This window comes from Falco naumanni, chromosome 1, assembly GCF_017639655.2.
Source record: "Falco naumanni isolate bFalNau1 chromosome 1, bFalNau1.pat, whole genome shotgun sequence".
Classification (NCBI taxonomy): Eukaryota; Metazoa; Chordata; class Aves; order Falconiformes; family Falconidae; genus Falco; species Falco naumanni.
Genome location: NC_054054.1, coordinates 27,381,514 through 27,401,833, shown reverse-complemented (window position 1 = coordinate 27,401,833; position 20,320 = coordinate 27,381,514). Strand labels below are relative to the sequence as shown.

Below are 20,320 nucleotides of genomic sequence, written 5' to 3'. Positions count from 1 at the left end.
TTAAGGCTTCCATAAAATTCCACAGTAAGTTGGTCAATGATTTAAGCTCCCGTTCACAGAAATCACATTCTTAAATCTATTTAGCATGATGTAATGCCTGTACACTCTCAAAGAGTCAAAGACAGTAAGAACACCATTTTTACAAGAATAAGGCATACTGGGTAGATCAAGGAATCTGTTCGTCAGTCCCATCCACGAATAATGGGGTGAATATTAACAGCAGAGGGTTCAGGGACATTTTATGGTTGAATGCTGGTGAAAGAGTAACTCCTCTCTCTTTCTGGCCTAACGAATATTTAATTCAAAATGTAACTGCTCCTACAGGAGAGACTTAATAGCTTGGTACATTGAATATTCACCTGAGATACATATCATGGGCTTCAGTTCCTTCCCTGGACAAGGAAAAGCCCATGTATTTGAATGAAGTAAAGCCAGAAGTTCAGTGTGGACCTTTGCTGTCCCAAAAGAGGACTGCAAACACTACCATAGCTTTTTTACAAGGGCCTCATGACCTCTGCAAAACAAGCAAAGGAAAAATCCCCAAGCCATTCTGTATTCCTTTAGTCTTTGGTGGTTAGGAGATGAGGGGAATTGCAGAAAGAGGATATAAATATAAAATTATATAAAACAATTGCTTGACAAACTCATAATTTTACTGTTATAGCTAGAAACATTTTATTTAAAAATACTGGCAATTCTTGCCAGCTCTCAGCCATGTCTGCAGTCAGGCATTAGCAGCAGCTGGAGCTAATAAGCATTTCACAGCCATCTTCAGACACCTTGTGCCTCACCAGTCATCCACAGCACGACAGTGTACCAGCCTACCTGGCCGTCAGAGACTGCTACCCTTGTGTGCTTCCCCAAAAGCATTTGAAAGGTGCAAGTCTCACTCTGCATCAAAGCCAAATGTCAAAAACCTAAAAACCACTGACAGAGTGTTCCCCACTGTACAACTGCAGCTGTAGTACCCTCTCCTATAGAGCAATGCTGAATTTCATTCGGGGACGTCCAAAAAATTGATTAGTGAAAACATAAAATGGACAGAGAAAGCTATAAAAGAAACCACTGAACAAAGCAGAGCCATAAGGAATCAATCTCTATTATTCTTTCCACAATTGTGATCACAATAATAAGCAACAATGAAGTACTGGAGTCATTAAGTAAATTGGCAAAATTTGTGAGGTACAGTTTCACTGACACGCAATCTCCTTGTCGACTTTTCTATACTAATGTTAAGGGGGGGGGGGGGGGGCGGTGCTTAGTAATTATTTTTCCTCCAGCTTGTGGAGAAAAAATGGGATAGAAAATGGGATAGACTGATCTCTGCTCTGCTCAGCTGCAAGATGTTAATGGTGAGGTACCTGTACAGTCAAAACTGCAGACCCTGCTCCACCAAACCCACCACAAGTTCCACTTCCCTCAAATTCCAACTGCACACAGGGTCTGGGAGAGCAGGAGCACTTGTGCTTCACCACTCACGATGGGCTGTTTCTGTGCAATTGAGTTACACCAGGTTTAAAGAGCTTTAGCCAACCAGCCCAGCCCAGTAGAATAGTTTTTGGCTGCCCAGTTTGACATGACAAATAATCACTAGTGAATTATCAGCGTGAAAAGTCTGTGATCAGTTTTTGGGTTAAAATTCTCTCCTCTGAGATACCTCAAAATACTGCTAATTAAAACACTGGTAGAAATCCAGAATATTTCACAAGTCATCTGGAAGCAGAGAAAAAAAAATTAGAGCAAGTGACTAGTGTTCTTATGTGATTTCACATTTTTAAAAATAATTTTAAAATCTCACGGTAGTATAAGACCTAAAATCTGCAGTGGGGGACTTGTGGCCTACAGAGAAGGCCCTTTGTATAACCAATACCCAGCAGAAATCCACATTTACAAACTGACTTGCAGGCAGTTGCACAAGGGAGCTGGGGTTCACATCTCCCGGCACATTTTTGTTCAGCCGAGGCTTTCTCACAGACATAAGATCCACTGCAACCAGCTTTGAAGTCCTGTGCACACCTGCATAGATTACAAAGAAGGGAAGGCAGGTCCCTCCACACCCAAACTGTAAATTAACAATGCAACAAGTCAAGTTAAGATATGCCCTCCAGCACCTTGTTTTAAAGTCAGACCAATGGCTGACAATCTCCTGATACACTTAACCCTTTCCCTGGAATTCACACCCAGTTTCCAGCCTTGTGAAAGAAGAAACAAACTTGTAGGAGTAACTGCGTGATTTATTTTTTTTTTAAAAGTAAAGTATCAGTTCAAAACTGGGCCATCTGCTTTAATCCAAGACAGGAACTGAATCTGCACAAAACAGATGGAAGTTACCCCTATACTAACTCAATTTCTGCAGAGTGCCTTGTATAGCAATAGTGAATATGTCAGAGGTTGAAGAGAGCCAGCCTTTGCCTTTCCATTTCACCTGTTTGTCCTGGAAGAATCCCCTGCTATGGGCAGGTCATGGCAGTTACTGTGGGGTTTTCTCCAAAACCTTTCAGAAGGTTCTGCTCATCCACCAGAGAAGCATGTCATCAGTAACTATAGCTTCGAAAAGGGCTTTTAACTGAGCCAAGAACAAGTACACTCACCCAAACTGCCAGACCTCCTAGCCTTAATGTAACCACCTTCCTTACTTCATCCACTTTGTCATAGCCCGCCACTAACTACACTCATCACTTCCCATCACTTCATACCTAATGGCAGGTGAGAACTAATTCCTGTACCATCTGTAATGCTAGCCTTCTCTGGACCTAACCTCCTCTTGACCCTGTCACCTCACAGCTCCTATAGCTGTAGGGAACACGCATGTGGGAACAGAGACCCTGCGGACCTCCCTGGCACGATTTCTGCAGGGGAGAGTGCCCACTGCGACTCCGTGCTCCAGCACCTCCTTTACCTGCCCTGTGCAGCACAAACCCAGGCCTATGCTCAAGCTCAGGCTCGTGAGCACCCTCACAGTGCGGACCCAAGCAGAACTTCAGGCACAGGGTGGAGGTACCAAGAGGCGTGCTGGGGACAGGCAAGCGGTGTATCCCACCTTGCTGTAGCCAGCGGCACAAGGACAAGCACACATCCACTTACAGAGGGTTCAGGGTACCACCGGACTGGGCAAGCCACCTCCATGTCCCCCACCTGCTCTTCCAGGGAGCCCATGCAGCCTGCTCTGATCTGTGGTGCTGCCTGGTGGCAGCCCAGCACCCCAAGGGGAGAGGCTGGAGGCATTTAGGTTGGGCTGCCATTTTACAGTATGGACCTGATGGTGCAAGCTGCCACTGTCCCAGAGGTGGTAACATGGAGCCAGAGAGGGACCAGACTGCGGTTCATCCCCTGCTCCAAGCACCAGAACCCAGCAATGACTTCTGTGCCCAGGTGCTGGTACTTACAGTAACACCTGACATACTCCTGACCAGTGGCAAGAAAGATCATCCAAGTATCCAGCCGTACTACAGGAAAACTATCCTCATCTGCCTGCTGTCAAGGATATATGACTCAACTGCCAGGTGCTAGAAGGCTCTGCATTTGAGGTAAGTTCAGACAGAAGTCAGGAGGTGCGGCCTCTGTGTGTCTATATATGCTTTTCAAATCTTAATTGAACTTTTCACATTTGGATATTCTTTGACTGTTTTGGGGAAAAGAAAAAGAAAAGGAAAAAAAAAGATAAAAAGAAAAAGGAAAATAAAAAGAAAAAGGGAAAGAGAAAGAAAGAGAAAGAGAAAGAGGAAGGGGAAGGGGAAAGGGAAGGGGAAGGGGAAAGGGAAGGGGAAGGGGAGGCAAGGCTTCACTTTATTGCCCTCTTCTATCTGTCTCACACACATCTCCTCTGTTACAAACCCATTAGAAAGAGACCCATCCATGTTTTCCATAAAGTAGGAACAATCTATTAAAATTTAAAAAGCTGATTTTCAGAAGTTTCTTCTCTCAGTGGAAAACAAATGTACCTCTGATAAACATTACCTCCTCTGTATTAAATGTGTCTGTATTAAATGATTTACCTTAATATCTAAATCCAAGCTCTTTGGTGCATATTCTTAGCTGCATGAAAAGGAACTAAATATCCCAGGAGACTTGCAAAAAAGGAAGAAAAAAGATTAAGGAATGGCAACCACCAAGAGTATTAAAGGATGTGAAGAAAAAAGAGAGAGAGAAATAGGACTCAGAATCTTCAGATGAAAGCTGAACTGTGCCTTCCATCCAAAAAGCACCAGGTAAGGAGAGCAAACCATCAGATTGCCCAATGGGTGTAGGAAAAGGAATAAGGAAGACAGAGCTGATTAACAGGAGGGATGTGAAGAAGGACTACTGCAATCCATGGTGGTGTCTTTATTGCTTTACAACAATCTTGAATTCCAGGTTGCTTTTCCACCCAAGGTACTTTGCTGTTCAGATGTAGATTTTTTGTTTGGTTGGGTTTTTTCCTCTTACAATTACACAACAAAGCTAACTAGAATAGTCAATGTAGGTCTATTCTGCAGCACTCTGAAATGTTATCGCTGTTGGGAAGCAGATAATGTAGGGAAATGTGAACAGTTTGGGGGTTGTTTGTTTGTTTGTTTGTTTTTTCAAAAAAGGAGACAAATAGGCAGCCCTCTGGGTCAAGCTGGGACTCACCCCATTTTAGGGTGAGGTTCCAGGCACTCTGTGCCTCCTGTCTCCTATAAAAAAACTTATTCTATTTCAGTTTGCTTTCATAAAATGTACACAAAGAATCCAAAGCAGGGGCACACAACACACCCCCCCCACCATCCCTGGGGAAATCACAAGTAACAGGAGAGTGACAAGACCCTACACCCAGGGCATGAGATCAAAAGGAAAAGGGCCCAGATAGGGAACATTTGGTATGTAGATGAAAAGCCAGTAAGCTAATGACTTGTTGCCTAATAAATTTCTAAAGACTAGGACAACAAAGCATCCCAAAAGCTTCCTCTGAGATGCCAGGATGAGGAATGGCATTCAATATGGTTCCAGTGGATGGAAGCTATCAGTTGTCTTTCATGGAGTGTGAATAATGGGCCATATATGATTTATTTAAAGGTGTGCTCATGTTTATCTGAGAAGACACTTATTGTTGACTTGAGGAGGTACTAAATCCTTAAATGGGTGATATAGGGAGTGTGCTAATTGTCCAGACACAAGATATGTTAATGTTGTTAACTTGAAGATATACTAGGTCCTTGAATAGGAATGTGCTAATTGTCCAGGTGTGAGAAGTGTTAATGAGTTCCCGGAAAGTTAATGAATAGACATGAGTGACTTGTATAAAGAGGGGGCTGAAAGGTTCCCTTGGTGTGCATGACTTTGGAGGAGCGATCCCCCATGTACCCAGCGCTGCCGACTAAAGATAACCGCCGCTCACTCGAATATTGGTGATAGATTCTTTGAATTAAGTGCTAAGTGGATTTTTAGGGTTTTTAATGAGTACATCTTCAACCCAACAACAGATCAAAAAGGATGTGCACATAGATTCAAAATAAAATTTAAGATGGATGGATGTACGTATGTATGAATAACAGAACAGAACGAATGCAATCAGCAGCGCCCAAATGCTGTTCGATCAAAAAAATTACTTTTAGAAAATTTTGTCAGATAATGCCAGCACCCTCCTTTCTGCTCCTTTGCTTTTCACCTTTTAACTCAAGAGCCCTCTGTCATCAGCATCTCAAGAATCCACATCTCCGAACTCTCAATGACAGAACATAGTGCACTAGCAATAATAAGCACAACACTGAAATGACTGCCATGATACTGATTTTCTCGACTTCGTTACACAGAGAGTGCAACAAACATGTAAGAATAGATTACTTTCATTTCAAAGGAAAGGGCAACTTGATCTAATCTGATAAGTGACTGAAAATAGCACTAGGGAGTGTCTCGCTTATTGTAATTCACTGAACTCATACCACTTGGCTTAGCTGGAAGAGAAATAAAGATCCTCTGACAGTATTGGGGAATTTGAACTTTCTAGAGGAGAAGCAATCAGTCCTCCCCTGAGCTAATCTTAAAGGGCAGAGTACCTATACACTCAGTAGAGAGGTATCTCACTGTGAAATATTGACACATAAACTGAGCGAGGTGTAATTACTTGCCCTTGAAGGCCATTGCAAGTAAAGGCTTGGAGTTCCTCCTGCCAAGAGTTCACGCTCCTTTCAAGTATATCATGAATTTAATTGACCTGGTTATCTCAGAGATACAAAACCAACCAGTGTTTATAGAACCATGGCTCAGAGGACCGTGTCGGGGTGACAGGGCTCCTAAACCTCCTTACTTCCACTTTCACTCCTCAGCCAAATCTCCACTCCCTCTCACACTTCCAGATATAAATTCTCTAGTGTTTTAAAAACTTTTCCGATTAGGCAGACCCTCAGAAACCAGTTTTCAGGTGCCCCTCTTGTGCTACAAACATCCCCATACTGTGCTTTAGTCACTGGTCAAATCTCACTTAGCTGCCTCCAAGAAACTAACTTCTGCCGCTGTTCTGGTGCGCAGTGGCTGAGCAGTGCACTTGTCCCTTCCTTTGTATCCCAATGGAATTACCCTCCTGCTTGTCTTGTTCTCCCGTGAGCCTGCCTGACTGTGCAGCCAGGGGTTGCTGTAGAGAGCACAAAAAGGATTAATATTGCAGAGTCTGTTATTGCTCATTAGTACTGCAGAGGTGCCTGGGTGCCCTGGCAAAGACCAGGATTTACCAGGCCAAGGACTGTACAAACAGTAAGGGCCAGTGCCTGCCTGCAAAGCCTGAAATCTAAATACACAGCACAAACGAAGGCCAAGCTCCCGTTTCCATTTGACAGGTAGGAGGAGGTGCCACCCCCCCTCTGGCCACCACCTCCCCGTCCTTTCAGCACTCAAGGTGAGGTGTTGCTCTGTGGGGCTCTCCAGCAGGTACCCCCACCTCCTCTGGCAAGGAGAAATCCCGCTTTCCTCAGGGATCTTCCACGATACACCTGGGAGTTTCTCGCTGCATAGCTCCCATACTCACCAAGGGCTGACCCCTGCCCACATCACACACACACAGCCCCTGCCAAACCACTGCAGCCCCTATACACCTACGTACCCATGTACACATGCACAGACATGCAGGTAAGGCACTCTGCCTGGCCCAGCACACCCAGAACTGCCCACTTTGCCCTTGGGCAACCTAACTTCCTCACTTGCTGCACCCCAGACTGCAGCTGCACCCGCACCCAGGTCCCCCAGGAGCTGCTTCTCAAGGGCACCCATAGGGGCTTTTCCTCCCACTGCTACATGATGTGATTCACACTCTGTGTTGCATGACACGATGCACACCCTTAAATTCACCTATATTATATTTAAGACTGGAAACAGTCCAGTTTCCTCAGACCCATGTGTGTGATGAGGCAGTGATCTTCCTTATGTTGTTGCTTATGGTGGCACCACACCACTTGAAGTCATCACCCAAGCTTGGTCTCACAAGTGACTCCCCATTCAGGGCAGGACAAAGTGTCCACTTCTAGCAACACCCCACTAACTCTGGCCACTGCTAGGCTGGCAGACAGCCTGTAAAACCCAACATCTCAGAAAGCAACCAGACTGTCTGTACATACTTTGCACAAAAGATGTGAGGATTTTCAGTAGATGTGAGAGCTCAGGATCATGTTTGACTTAGCATGCATGTTTGACAGCTAAATAACATGAGTAAGCACAGCAAATCCACAGTCCCAAATACTTCAGATTTACCATACTATCTATTCACACAAGCAGAACAACAATGTCTGAAATCCCCAGGACCTTCATGCTGGCTGTGCACATGCCAGGTAGCTAATCTGTGCATGCAGTACAGAAACATTGCAGATTTCCAGCTTTATGGTGGCTCAGGCAAGGATCTATCATGCAGTCCTTCAGCAGGGCTGCCCACTGGCTAGAAACCCTGGGCCAGTGTAAAAAACCCCATGGCTCTGCCTATGCAGCACATCTGCAAGGAAAACAGGGCATCCTCAGGAGAACTCAGACATGTGGGGGCTCTGTGTTAACCATGGTGGCAACAAGGGCTTGCTTCTGTCCGCTTTGCCTCCAACAGACAAGCGCTTTCTTCTTCAGACAGAGCCTGTGCCTGGTGTCGTTATTTGGAAGGTTGCACTTGCTTGTACTAGCCCATCAACAAACAGATGAGGAGCCCATGCAACACTAATTATACACTATAGGTACCTGTTAAGCCATTTTGTAGCCAGTTGTGTGCCTTCATAATTTAAAGGGACAAGTGCAGTGAATGACATGTAAATGAGGTCTGGCTTAGTGTCACAGCATCTATAAAGGACAAGAGAGAGGCAAATAAACCAAGGAGCCCTTTTCTTCTCTGCATTACTGCAAGGGAGGCATGCCTGCTGATGGGGAAGAAGTGGTTTGTTAGCACAGCCAGAGGCACTGCATGCCCTAAGGGAGAGCCTACCTCCCAGGAACAGGCTGTAGCAGAGACCTCTCCGCACCAAACCCCAGCTGGCAGGTTGGGATCAGCATGGGAAGGGAGTACTGGCAACTCCTGCCCTGAAGCCCTGAAGGGAGGGAAAGGCTGCACCCAAGCCCTTCCCTCGCAGTTCCTGGGGTCAGCTTCCTGCCCACTGCCAGCACCAGCACTTGCCACTCAAGAGGACAAACCCAAAAGGAAATGCACATGAAGGGAAAACCTAGAAAAGGAGGGAAAAGGCCAGGGAAGTAAAACTCACTGCACCCATGGCCACGTTCCCAGAGCTATGCAATTTCCTAGGAGGTATCACATGTGATACCACAGCATCAATCCATAAGCAAATAAATAAACCAGCAGTGGTATTCATTTACCTACTGCAGTGCAAATTCAGTTATGATGTTCAATGAAGGCAAAAGCCTGGAGGCTTTTTAAAAGGACTCAAACCTGTGTCAAACAGTGAGGGATCCAGAATTGCATTAGCTAAGAGCCTTCTTAAGAGACTGGACGGTTGTACACTCACCTCATGTCACAAGACAACATATAGCTGATGGAGACGAGGAAGGACTTCTTTCAAGAGGCTCATTTTCTTGAGTCCTCTCTTCCAGATTCTCCCACCTTTCTACATTCATATTAGTCATATCTGAAAATAAGAACCTGAACCAGAAATTGTGTTTATTCTTTTTTATTCTGAATGCTGGTCTGGGGGTGCGGGCCGGAGGAGGTGATGCAACTCAATAGAGGCCTGAGTTTTTAAACTCTGCTGACTTTCCTGGAAGTATTCCTGATCTACACATACAATGTGCTTGGTCACCTCTTGGCAAAGTCTTCCTTCCACAACCACCACCTTGACACAGTTGGCAGTAACTGGTGATGCTGAGGACAATTCCTACAGTGGTGCAGGTGCCTGCTGGAGCAAATTACCGGTTCTCCCTTCAGGTGGTCATTCCTGATCAGCAGTGAGTAGAGTAGCAGCAAAGCATCAAGAAAAAGCCATCTTTGGGAAAGATAAAATTCCAGCTTCTAAGATGACCCATCCATAAACCTGAATGCATTTATGTAAAAGGAAGAGATCTCTGGAAATTCAGAAAGGGCAGTGTCAGATTGAAGAGTCATATTCCTTGCATGTTACCACTGCATGCAGACATAGTACAGGAATTGTTTTCACAAACCAGACATGGCTATTGAAAGGCCCACACTTCTAGCGCTTCACTGGATGAGCAAGTCCCAAGCTAAGGGCCACAGAGTGTGGTTCACCCACTGGAGAAGCCACCCTTCCCTCCCTGCTTTCCTTCAGGCCAGAGATACCTCCCGGGATTAGATCATTCCTCAGTGTCAGGCTGCGGTGTTAGGTTGCCAGCCATGGGTGGGTGTGTTATTAGTCAGATTTACATGTCTAAAACATCATTTATGCAAACACCCCAGGGCATGGCTATGAATGTGCACAAAACACAAATCTGAAGAAGTTGTTCAATAAGTAGAAAAAGCAGCATCTGAGTTGAAGCACCTCTACAAATTGGTCAAATCTACCTGCAGCGAGTCGGCTAACATGATTGCTCACCAGATTTACTGCAGAATGTGTTTTGATATCGAATGCTTCTTTCAGTTGTATTCACATTGCTCTGCTAGATGCGGTATGTGCTCAGTATTTGTCTCTAAAAAGTAAAAAATTAAGTCGAAGAGTCCCACGCAAGGGGCAGATCTCCAGAGGAGACACTCTATAAACACCTGCAATAGCCATTAAATCACAGGGGCTTCATAGGCCATGACTATACAAATTAGTTATTCAGCTACCTAACTTGGGGCTTGCAGGCTGACACTCTGGCTTTGTTCAAAGCACCTCTGCGGTGCTAGGATGCTGCTGTCCCCAGAGAGTAGTAAAAACCACAAGGAATGCCAGACATAGTAATATACGAAGCTAACCTCAGAGGAAAGTAACAGATTACAAGCAGCTGACAAGGTAGAAAAAATACTGTAAACCTGTTTTAAACATTTTCACAGCGAAAAAAAAGAAATCTCTTCTAAAGTGTCCTACTCATACTTTTCATTACTAAGACAAAATTAATGGCCACACGCAAATGTTGTCTGGGCAAACCACACACAGGAGTACAGGGCTGGTGGAAAGCAATTTTGAGTCCTATCAATACCATGCTATTGGAAGTGAGGGAGTAAAACAGCTGAGCTGGTGCCCAAAAACCATCCTCCTGACCGGCTGGCTCCAGATCAGTTGGCAAGGGAGGAGCTGTGCTTTCCTCTTCCTATAGCACCAGGGAGGAATAAAGTGCCAGGGCTGCAGCTTTCAAGGGGAAAAGGGGAAATGTTGTGGAATCCAGAAAAAAGTCCAGAAAGCTTTTTGGGTGCTGGGCTGGAAACGTCACTTCAGATCCCTGGTCACTTTGTAGCACCCACTTGCACACATACACTTCCCCTCAACATCTGGGCGCTCCACAGCCCCGGCCACCACAACAAACAGGAGTAACCGAGCCACTCACAGGCTGCCCATATAGCCATGCCATCACGTCTTCTGACCCTAGACTTGGTGCAAGCCAATTTACCTGATTACATCGCTTTTGTTCACATTAAGTGTTCATTGTGAAACTGTCTCCAGACAGGAAAAACTAGATAACAGGGGAAGAGCTCCTCTGTGGGGATTGCCACAGACAATTTTTTGTTTTCATCAACTGTTTTCATCATTCAAGACATCAGCATGACATCCAAAATGACCAAAAATTTCCCTGAGATGTCCTAAGCATGTCATAATTTTACACAGTTAAGCTGTGCAAGGCATAATAAAAACAAAATTTATTTCAGTTTGCATTCATAAAATGTATGCAAAGAATCCAAAGCAGGACACACAAAGCACACGTCCCACCACCCCTGGGGAAATCACAAGTAAGAGGAGCCAGATTTTTAAAATCTCTTTTGGAATAAATTGATTGAATAAGAAAAAAATTATTTTAAACGATTCACAGGGCTGGTGGGCACACCTGCCCTATTCAGATATGGTCAAAATCAGCAACTACAAATATAAATGAAGATCATGTTAAAACTCCTCCAGTTGCTGCCAGAAAAATAAACAGATTCAGTCCACTATTCATATTTCTTTTTAACAACTCTGATCGTAACCTGGGGCCATCCCCTTAGGTCACTTCTGTCCTAGACACCATCCATTATTCCTCCACACAGCAGAGCACTTCCAGCCCTGACTCCTCTTTCATCCATGCAAATATTCTCCCCTCCTTCCTCCCTGGGTCGCATTGGCAGGTACAGAGGGGAGGGTGGCAACTTGCCTCCTGCCTGCAGGGAGAGAATATTAATCCCTTCCTGCTCCATGGAAATGTGGGAGCTGCCTACCACACTGCAAGCCAAATCCAAGCTTATTTTTAAATAGTACTGTCTTGATTTTTGGTATTCCAGGTTTAGGAAAGGCCTCTATCTGGTCTCTTCTCACACTGTTTTCTTTAATAACCTCAAATTATGAAGCTGTGATCCAGACAGAGCATAGCGGTTGGTACCACCATATAGAATAATATGCGCCAAAATGCTCTCACCCACACACATCCCTAAGGTTAATTAATTAATTAGAGCAAACTGAAACTTTCTGGTAGTAAATATTTGTTGTTAATTGAATAAAAATAAATGACTGAAAATACAGTTATAAAATTTGCATTTTGCTAACGTTTTAAAAGCCTATATGTAGTACTAAATACAGAATTATTTGCCTAACATTTTTTCTATAAAATATGTTATTTTATTCACCTTGTTTCTGTCGGTTTTAAAAAAAAATCACAACTATTAATTTCCAAAAGTCACTGTCTGTGACTTGTAAACTTGCACACAGTAGGTGATGGGCATTTTATTAAATCACTAAGGATTGACAGTATGGCATGGAGAGTCTTCATATATTTTGTATTAAATGGCATTTCTGATAGGAGACAGTATTTTTATATAAGTAGGGTATTTGCCTTGTATCTATGTACAGTACTAATACAAAACATAACAAACCAACAAAGCTATGCCAGCAGAAGGAACATTGTTGAGACACATTTCCAATTCCTTGAAGAGTCATGTTTTATTGTTATTTAAGAGGATATATTGGTAGAATTAGAACTGTTTTGAAACCACGCCTAGCAACAGTTCAAGGAATTAATTTGTTGAGCAAAAACTTCACTTACAGTAAGCGCACAATTTCTATAAATTTTCAACATGAAAAAGTTTTGAAGTAAAATGTAGTTGTTTGCTATTTAGGTAGCTGAAGTTTGCTGCTGTTTATCCTTAGTTACGGCACTGACCTCAGGCAGCCCCAGAAAATGTCAACAGAGAATTGCAGCCAACAAACCACTAAAGCTCCATCCTGTCCTGTGAATGTTCCATTGATTTCAGTGGTGTGAGACCCATCTGAAAAGCTTTGCTGAAAATGTCATGTGCAGTTCCACTCTAGGATTCCTCTTTTAGGTATGCCATTCTCAAAAACTGTTAGTGCCAGCAGCAGTGTACACTGGCCTAGGGTTTGCCCCAAGTTTCTTTCCCTCCAGCAGACTAAGGAAAGCTGGAAATCTTTCTGCACTGTTTCATGTGTTCTCCATGCGGAAAGTTTAACCTATAAAGAGTACCTTCTTCTGTAGGATCCTAATGCTTCAAAAATTATAAGCTGCCACATACCTCAACCTGCCAGAAGAGCTGCCATTGACTTGTAATAGGAATCAGATTGGCACTTCATTAATGCAGTGCAGATTTTTTAAAATACCTTTCCAGGAAAGGAGAGAGCTTTATCAGTATATATGGGACATTATTGTAATTTCTATGTATCAAAAGGCAAGTGGGTCTGTTGCAGAGAGCCCTTTGGTGATTTATGATCCAGACAATTTCAGAAACATGTCCTTAATAAGGGCCGAGCCAATTCTTTGATTCGTTTTCTCCTATTAATGACAAGCATCCCATGAAGTTAATCATTCTCCAGTAATGTTTCTCAAAGTGTGGACCGTGACTCCTTTAAAGACCTGAAAGCGTTCCAAAGAGGTCAAGTAACATGAGCAAAAGCAGAGTTAGTCAGCTCAGTTCTTTCAGGCAAAGAGTTGTGTTTACTGGCTACCACTGTTTCCACCAGCCCAGGAACTATGATCTTCCTCTCACTGCTTTTAATTGGCTGGCATTAGTTAGGCCCCTTCAGCACATGGGCATGATTGTTTATACATGAAGCAGCAATTACCAGCAATTCTCATTATTCCATCCTAAAGGGACTAACCTGCTGTCAATTCAGGAGGTTGTAAAAAAGATGGATAAACCAGAAGAGGCTGCATTTTCAGAAATCCTTGATATCTCATGCCCAAAGGATAACAGACAGCAAACAGTTCCCTAATTTTTGAAGAGGTAAATAGGTGAAACTGTGAAACAGAGGGAGAAAGGGCTGAGCATTCAGCTGGTCTCCACACTTTACATAAAAACTTGCTTTTTAGGAGACAAGTTCACTGTATGAGTTAGGAAGGTGGCAAACTAATAAAAAAGGAGCTAGTGAAAAGGGAGATGCAAACACCACCCATCAAAATCAAGATGTTGAGAACAAAATTAGTCACAAAGCCGAAGGACACAAAAAGAAGAAAAAGCTAATTGCCTAATCATCAGCATAAGAGCTGGATAATAGATGAGAGGGACTGGAGTTGCTCAACTACAAGCAATGTGACAGTGTTACAGAGCCCAGCATGTTAAGTATGTTAAAGTGAATTGCTAGGATCTGCATAGGCACAGGGAACAGGAGAGACAGCCTTGCATGTCATGCAAGGTACATAGTTACATGTACACAGCTCAGAAATCACAGCTAAAAAGCTCGGCAAAGATCTTCCCACTTGGTTTGCATGTTCAGACCAGCCACCACAGCCCTTTGCAACCAAGATGTTCTCTTCGTAGACCTGGTAAAGGTGTCCCCTCTACAACTAATATCTGAGTTGCTGGCACTAAGGAAGAAAATTATCTTGAAAGCTTATGAATGAATATTGTCACTTACAAAGTTCAAGATGAGTGAGCGGTGGTCCATTTTGCAGACTATGAAATCAAATCAATTAGCTAGATGACTAGGTCTATAATCAGCTATGCATTGGGCCAGAGTAGAAAGCCACATTATCACCCAGATCTTCAATCTGAATGAACCATGCTGGATGTCTTCTGCTGTCATCAAACGAATGCAAAAGTACAGGCAATAATTTCCTTATTTGAAAATTAATTGCACCTGATATAAGAACTTGATTGAAGACAGTTTGGCCACAGAAGTCTATTTTTGGCAAGGGATTATATGCCGTGAGTTACATGTCAAGACAGTGAAGTCCAAACCAGCTTGTGATTTAAAAGGACAAATGCCACTAAGTAGAAAATAGTTAGGAGCTAAATCAAATGAGATAAAAAATTTTAACAAAAATGTGTGAATGATAACTGGAAATCCTTAAGAAACTGTAGTAGATGTTCAATAAGCCAGAGTTCCAAAACACCAAGGTCAGCCAACCCTTCCCTTAGGAAGGGAATTTGAGGGCACATATGACATTAACTCCTAAGAAAGAAAAAGGAAGCTGATAATAATGGTTACCAACCAAATGACAGGGACCAATAGAGAAATAAAAGCACAATGACCAAAAAAACCAGTATTATCTACCTCATTTCCTCATATTTTTAACTTCAAGGGTCACAGAAGTTTGTTTTTCACTGACCCACACCAGCAACTCATGCTCAGACAGTTATTCACCCTGTTTACCATGTCCCTCTGAACATCACTTTCCCCCAGCATGGATCTGTCCATTCCATCTGTATGACCTAAGATTTTTGTTCTCTCTCCAATAACTTTATATTCAACTATGTTAAAACAAGAAACCCAAGGTCACTTTAATTATAATACTGGCACTGGCCCTTTGACATTTGCTAGTATCTCCAGCATTAATGACCTCTGAAACTTCATTTGCATTAGTTCTGTGCTTTCTCCCATATATTTGGAAAAAAGTACCAAACACCATAGACAAAAGAATCATTTCTCAAATAACTTTGCTAAAACCAATCTGTTTAAGGAAGAGGAACTTTCACACTAAGTAAGAGATTTTGCAATCTCCTCCTGTGGAGACATCCCAAACTCAGCTGGACAAGACCCTGATCTGCCTTTGAAGCTGGTACTGCTTTGAGCAAGGGGCTGGACTACATGGCCTGCAGAGGTGCCTTCCAGCTTAAATGATTCTGTTACGATTCCCCATTTGTATTCTCACACCTGTCAGCAGACCAGCTTTCAATCAATGTCACACATGCCATGTTGATTTTATATTGTTTGGCTTTCTTAACTGCTGTCTCATTTGATGTTGGGTCAAATGTGGTGATTTCCATCCTTATCAAATTAACTTGCCATCTCATCAAACAAGGTAGCAAATAAGATTTACAGTATTGATTTCACGGACAGTGATGATGACTGGCATTAATTATATTTTTCTCCTTTGATTTTTCTTTAATCTAGTCCTAATCAGTTGTTCATTCTTCGGCCCATGATTCAAAACAGGCCTTGCTGTATGTACGGTAAATTACTCTGGATTCCCAGCTCTTCCAGAGTTTCAGGAGTCACTAAACATCAGCCGTGAGTAAGCTGCCACCCTCCAGAACGACACTACTGAAACCTCTGGATGCAAGCTCTCTGCATGATTTAACATTTAACTTCCAGTTCCCGACAGGACAGAAATTGTTTCACCCCACTCAACGGACAGCAACGCCGCACTTGACATCTCTCCAAACGAAATGTTCATTGAACCCCACTGCCCCATCTGTGCCACCAGCCCCGAGAGCTGCACGCCGCCGGCCGCTGCCGCCCTGCCTGCACTGCCCGTGACGGGGACCGCCCTGCCTGCACTGCCTGTGGCGGGGACTGCCCTGCCTGCACGGGCCCCAGCCGCCCTGCCTGCACTGCCCGTGGCGGGGACCGCCCTGCCTGCACTGCCCGTGGCGGGGACTGCCCTGCCTGCACGGGCCCCAGCCGCCCTGCCTGCACTGCCCGTGGCGGGGACCGCCCTGCCTGCACTGCCCGTGGCCGCAGCCACCAGGCCCGCACTGCCCGCATCAGGAGCTGCCCTGCCTGCGCTGCCCGCAGCCGCTGCTGCCCTGCCTGCACTGTCCACGACGGGGGCCGTCTGGCCTGCACCGCCCGCCGCTGCTGCCGCCCTGCTGCACTGCCCACGGTGGGGGCCGCCCGGCCTGCGCTGCCCGTGGCCATTGCCCGCCCCCCCCCGCCTGCGCTGCCCGCGGCCCGCCCGAACACCGCCCGCCGCCGGGGCGGGCAGGGCCGGGGTGGAGCCCAGAGCTGAGCTCGCTGGCGCAGGCTGGTGGGACTCCACCCCGCCGCAGGAGTCAGCGCCTGCACCCTGCACACCCTTCACACCCTGCTCCTCCTCCTCCTCCTCCTCCTCTCCCCGCGGGGCGCAGCCCGGGCCCCGCGCCCCAGCTCTCCCCCGGGGCTTTCTGTCCCTGCCCCTCCCTCTCTCCCGCCTCGGCCGCCCCCCGGGCTGCAGCGGGTGGCCCCGCCCCGCCCCGCCTGCCGCCTCACACGCGTAGCAGCTACCGCTTCTGCAGAGCTTCGGGGGTGGTGGTGGTGGGAAGCGGCGTAACTGGGATATTTCTTGCTCTTCCTACAACTAAAAAGCCCTTGTTGATTAATTGCAGGCATTTCAGAAAGCCACTACTTGGCGTTAAGATGCATATCAAAAAGTCCCATTTGTCATGCATTGTCCAGATCATACCTGTTTTGCTGGCCAATCCAATACCAATAAATTCCACTGGATTTTTTTTTATTATTATTTTTTGTTTTGCCTGCCTACTCTTTTTTTGAGTCAACAAGACGTTGGCATTTGCGCACTGTCTCCATACACTTCCCCACACTTCATATTCGTCAGTACCTGTGGCACATCCAGAGCCAAATGCCAACACCCCTCTTTCCACTTACATCATCTGCCAGCACAGGCAGTGGACTAACAATCCCAAAATATCACAAACCGACACATCGACTACTGAAAAAGGATAACTGATATTTCTGTATTTAGCACTGCAGTAAAGAGAAGGTAAATCCTTTTTGTCCTTTTATTTTTTTTCCCCCCCTGTGAAAATTCTGGTTAGTTTTGAAAGCAAGTTTAGTAGCTAGCATTGCATTTTGGTAACTGACCTCAGAAATTACATTCATCATACTCATTGCAAGCTTGTGAGAAAACTTTTAAGTATGTCTCACTACCAGTTGCAAAATCTGCTTTAATTTTTCACTGTCAACTCTAGGGCTTTCCTGTGGCAAACTGTTCTGCCTTTTCATCTCCAGCCAACCAGTGTTCTGAATCCCAGTTATCACACATAAAAAATGAAGTGATTCTGCATATCGGTACTCATCATCTGTCACTTCCTGAGAAAGAAAATCTACTCAAACCAATCTTTCCACTCTGATTTTGGTTAGCATTCAGAGTATAACGCCACCCTCCAAAACACTGCCCTTAGACTCTCTCAAACTGATGGAATTCAGGACAAATGTTGAGGAGGAAGCCACGAGGACTTTTCTTTCTCCACTGCTCCACATACCACCACAAGTTAGGTGTCTTTAATACTAAGTTCCTTTCACCTGAGATGTCTTTCACAAATAGTACTTAAAAACATATGATGAACATGAGGGAGGATGCATACCACCGCAGACCCTGAAGCCATGGCTCACTTTATGTCATTGCTTTTGGCACTGAGACATTAATCCTCCCCTCCCTAAAAGGCAGTGAGACACCCTACCCTATACACCTTATCTCCCATCTCATTAGGTTTCTCTGCCACAGTAGAAATCTCAGGACTGAAAAGTAGCCCTTTCATTCATGAAGGATTATCTTCAGGAGCAGAAATGCCAAAGTTTCATGAAAAACCTCGTATTTACGACATTGTGCAGAGCAATATTGACAGGTTAACAATAGCTCTTCTTCTGCCAAATAAAAGCATGTGGGATGATCAAGAGATTACAGGACGGGCCTGGTAATTAGACAGCTTCAAGTGAGTAAGTGGTCACATACACTTATTATCCAAGGACCTATCCTGCAAGAACTTCAACATGTCCTAGAAGAGTCCATCAGATCCTGTTGAAATCAGGTTATGTGGATAGTACCATAAACGTGGAACAAAAAGGAAGACACAAACCCTGCCCAAAGGCTTACAAAGACAAATTGAAACAGACTTACAATTCAGGCATGGGGATCTGCTTATATCAGCACAGGAACACATCAAAGATAGAAACGGATCTCCAGAGAGAGAACAGAGACAGATGGTCCCAGTTCAGACATAAGCATGGAACCTGGGAGAACTTCTGGCAGTTCCCTCCACTTTTCAGAGACATCCTGTGTGTCTTAGGCAAAATCACTAAGGGATAAATATGTAATACATAGCTTTCATTCTCACCCTTTGGCATGCAGGCACCCATTGCCTTTCTCAAGTTATTCATTCAACCCATGAGGAGAATGAGACGCTTATGCAGCACGGGTGCAAAGATGCTGAAGATGACCTAGGAAATGCCACAAGAGGGATGGATAAGTACTAAGCTAGGCTTCCACTAAAGTGCCAATGCCCGAGTCTAGACTGCAAGGAGATGCCTTCTTCCAGTCAGGGGCAAGCTAAACTAGGTCAATGATTGTACATGGGAAGAGAAGGAGGAAGAAGATGTGGTGGCAGTGATGACACCCAGAAGCCCAAGGGCAAAAGAACTCACCCTGGTAGGTGGAAGATTCAGGTTCAGATGCTTTCTCTTCTGCCTGACGTGGAGCAGGGATTTAATTTCAGGTCTTCCATCTCTTAAACAAGTGCTCTGAATGCAAGCCATCTGCCACCCAGGCTTCTTAGTGCAACTGCACTGCTTTCCACAGCATTTTTAAATATTCCTTCGGCCAGAGAGAAAAAAAAAAACATGCCTTCATGCCCTGGTGTTTGAGCAGTGATGTGAGATGGACACTCCAGCTCTCATCCAGTGAACATTTAAGTGCTTTATACAAACTAGAAGAGCTGAGACCCACTGCAGAATATCCTCTAGTCTACTGAACCGGGCACTTCTTACAGAACTGTGTTTAGAACCAGAGGGATCAAGACCTGGAATTTCTACCATCTCCATGCAAGGTTTTGGAGCTTTGGGGTTTTGTTTTTTTAGGTCTTGGGGCATGCAGAAGCAGGGATTCCTGCTTCTCATGCTTCGGGACAGGTGCAATGCAGAAGGCGTGCTCTCTCAGATTACATGTTTCTGGTGAGGTTGAGACACTTGGAGCTGTGAATGGTCACAGTAAGCAAACATTAGCATCTCAGAGGCACTGGGAAGGGGAGGAAGGATTGTGCGCATGCCCACAGAAAAAATGCAGGCACATTAAGTCCTTAAGCTTTGTCATCATCAACACCAAGGGACATGACATCAAGGGCCTCTCAGGCTAAGCAGACCTTGCACAGGGGGTTCTGATGATCTTAGGAACATGCAAGCATCAGGTTTGCCAGATACCATCCTAAATGTTAATCTAGCCCTTAATCTCCAGAGTGCATCTCCACTGTGGAGTGGCAGTGTCACAAAGATGAGGCTCCAGGCCAGACTCACCTCCCACCCATCTTGCCTGCAGAACTTCCCTCAGGGCAGGTTCTGGGGCAGCTCAGCCAGTACTCCTGGGGATGAACTCCCATGCGCACCCAATGCATTCAAGTGCGCTCGAGGGCACGTTTATTTCCATGCAGTGCAAACAAGCCCCAATTTGCCCTTGCAGACATATCCTCTGACCTTTATCAGACAGACAAGAACATCTGGAGTAAGACAGAAATGTCTCTTCCACAGGTGTAGATGGGATTTGTGTGCTACAGGAGCCCAGGCCAACTACAAACAAGAGTGTGAGTGTGAACGTGAGATGCTTT

At 44.8% G+C, this 20,320-nt stretch overlaps 1 protein-coding gene across 2 annotated transcripts in view; it reads right to left on the bottom strand.

Annotated features, from left to right (window-relative positions):
- Positions 1-20,320, bottom strand: part of LOC121085188 — a 65,985-nt gene that overhangs the window by 8,159 nt on the left and 37,506 nt on the right. The gene's annotated exons all lie outside the window — the stretch shown is intronic.